The following is a 3,092-nucleotide window of genomic DNA, read 5'->3' as shown; positions in this document are numbered from 1 at the left end:
ATTTCTTATTCATGAAGATGGCCAGTGTTTCCCTATAGCCAGCCCTCCCTTCCAAGGTTCACGTTCACATGTGTAACCATCTTTTGAATATGTCTGTGTCTGAAACCAAATGTTTATACATTTTTGTAAAACTGTACTCATTTTGGGCATTCAACTTTTCATGACTGCTCTGTTTGGAAAGTCCACCCTTATTTTTCAAAAGCCTTCTCTCTTTTCATCGAAACTAGGAATAGGTTTTTCTTCCTTCCCCTTTCTTAATGATATAAGCCTTAGTATTTAATAACTGGGCCCTATTTTTGATAAATATAGCCTTTCATTAAAAGCTTCAGAACTTCTTCTCTAAATTTTAGTCAAACCAGAGTCCCATTCAAAGAAGAGGGGCTCAATCCAAGCCACAGCTCACTCTTTTAACTAAAAACAGATATTATATATTTTTTTAATCTGGAAGGCAATACTTAGCAGAATGGGAGAAAGAAGTTGAAAGTTCAAATTCTGACATGGTAGTGTTCATGTTGTGTGACTTTGAGAGGATTATCACCTTTCTTCATCTCATTTTACCCTCTACAAAAGATAATAATCCCTATCTTATAGATGGAAAAATTAATGTGGTGATTTAAGCCAGGGAAGGGCACAAGTTCCACCTAAACTAAATTCACTAATTAGAGCCATGAGTTCTAACGGCAGGAGCCATGAGGTGCCTATAGGCCACCTGTCAGCTAGTCTCATAGCAAGGTCAACAATAGCTTTATCAAACAGAAGGACTAGATCAGTGTTTCCCAAAGTTTGCTCCTTGGACCTGAGTCCCAAAAGAGGATAAGTCTTAACAAACAAACAAACAAAAATTTCCATAGCCAAGTAAATTTGGGGAACACTATATAATAAATGTCTGTTAGAATGATTTGAAAAACACATTAATATATTAAAGACTCAGTAAAAAGATCTGTTATTGTTTGATCCACATTTATTTGACCTAGAACCCTTTTCTTCAGAAATTATCTAGTTTTCTGAAATAAATAGTTTCTATCAGAAATTAATAAGTTCTGGCTTAATTTAACTATGAACAACATATTTTTTTTTTACATTTCCCCAAGCCAGTGACACATTATCTTGCTCATCTTTGCTTTTATCCCATGGCAGCTTGAAATTAACTTGAGTTGTTTTTTTTTCCTCCACTAATAAATACAGTTTCACTTTCACATTTTTATCACTTCCTATTTAAATATTTAAAGAAGCACTTTCATTTACCTTCTTGCCTTTTCAATTTCTTACCTTTTTACCCAGATAATGTATTAGAAATATCTTAAGGACTTTTGAGGTGTTTTATTTTATAACACTTGGGTATTTGGAAGAAATATTTTCTTCTTCCTATGAGTTTATTTTGCTTTGCTAACGCTATCTGACAGAACTTTACCTTTGCATTTGATGAGGCTTCTTTCAAGGTGTGTTGACATGTCAGTTGATGGTCTAGCAACTCTATTAAAGATTTGTAGCTGTTAAAGTGCTGCTTTTCTAAAAATGTATACAGCACTTGAAAAATCAATCTAGAGAGTTCTATAGTTCAGCCCTCACATCTGTGCTCTAATATCAGTTTTGCTGTCAAAATGAAGTAATTGGAGACTTAGTTGGCCAGAATACACCATTCCCCAATGAGACTGGGATACCAAGGTGTTACCTCACTCTCCAAAGCTGTGAATTTTCTGTTCTACTCAGACCTGGAGCTCTCAATTATTTTACACTCATGATTACACCCTCCTCTACTCTTATTTAAAATTACAAGAGAGTTAAACAATACAACTAAAAGCAAATTTAAATAATCATAAAATTAAATATGCATATTTCCAACATTTTGTTATGCATCTTCTGGAAACTCTGATAAACACCCTGGAACCACATAGGAGGGATAGAGCTATTCATAATTGACCCACATTATCTATAATAGTCTTTAATTGCTGCTAATACCTTTTTCTCTGACATTACCTCCTAGAATTCTTCACATTTATCAATCATTCATTCCTTAGAGTTTTTAAGGCCATCATTTATGTTCTTGTACACTTAATAATTTCAAAGAGTGTATATAAATGAAAGAAAAAAATAAAGTAAGCTCTTTGAATATTTGCCAATTACTAATATTTACTTATTATTGCTTGGCTAATTATGAACATTTCTAATTACTACTCCATCTAGATCAATCAGCATTTTCTAAACTGGTAGTACAAGACATTAGCTATTAAAAAGCATATTCTGTAAGAGTGTTGTATGGTCACATGATCTAGGTATGATCAAAAGAGTTCAGAAACACTGAATTAAACAGAGTCAAACAGATTTCCTTATACTAGGACTTCTCAGATTATTAAATATGCTAATGTTAATTATGACTCTCTAAGAAGAGCATTTAAAACATGATGTTTCTCAGTTTTTTGACCATGAAATTCTTTTATTTTATCATGTATATTAACATATCCCAGAAGACAGTCCAGTGAAAAAGTGACTCAAGCCAAGAACAATGCCTTCAAGAAACCCGGGCTACATCCGGACTCCATGGCGGTTGCCTCAAGTCACAATGAAAGTAAAAAGCAGAACACTATAAGAATTAAAATACTGAAAAATGAAGAAAGAAGCAAAAAGTAACATTGAGATGCTTTTCAAATGGGCTCACAATATGCTAAAATGAGTCACTGAATTTATCATTTAGTGATTTCAAACTTTGAAAGGGCAGAGAAAGTAAATTAGGAGTTTCTTAGATTAAATTAAATATAGCATTATATATTACTCATAAATGGCAAATACAAAACTTATTGTATTATAGTTTTTAAAATAAAATATACTCTTCAGGATACAAAATTTATTCCATTTACTCTTTTTCTGTAAAAAATTATGCCAAAACTTAGAGGCATAAAACAAACATTTTTATTATGCTCACAGAGACTGTGGGTCAGAAATTCAGACAAAGCATAGCTTATTTCTTCTCCTTGATGTTTAGGGAGTGACTCAAATAGCTGGGAGCTAGAAGAGCTGGGGCTTGGGACCCACTTATCAAGATGGTTCTTCACAGCTGGCCTTTGATGGGATGATCAGCCAAGCACATAGACACT

The sequence above is a fragment of the Mandrillus leucophaeus genome, unplaced genomic scaffold (genome assembly GCF_000951045.1).
Source record: "Mandrillus leucophaeus isolate KB7577 unplaced genomic scaffold, Mleu.le_1.0 Scaffold1043, whole genome shotgun sequence".
Taxonomy (NCBI): Eukaryota; Metazoa; Chordata; class Mammalia; order Primates; family Cercopithecidae; genus Mandrillus; species Mandrillus leucophaeus.
The sequence above is the reverse complement of the archived record's forward strand: the minus strand, read 5'-3'. Positions refer to the sequence as shown.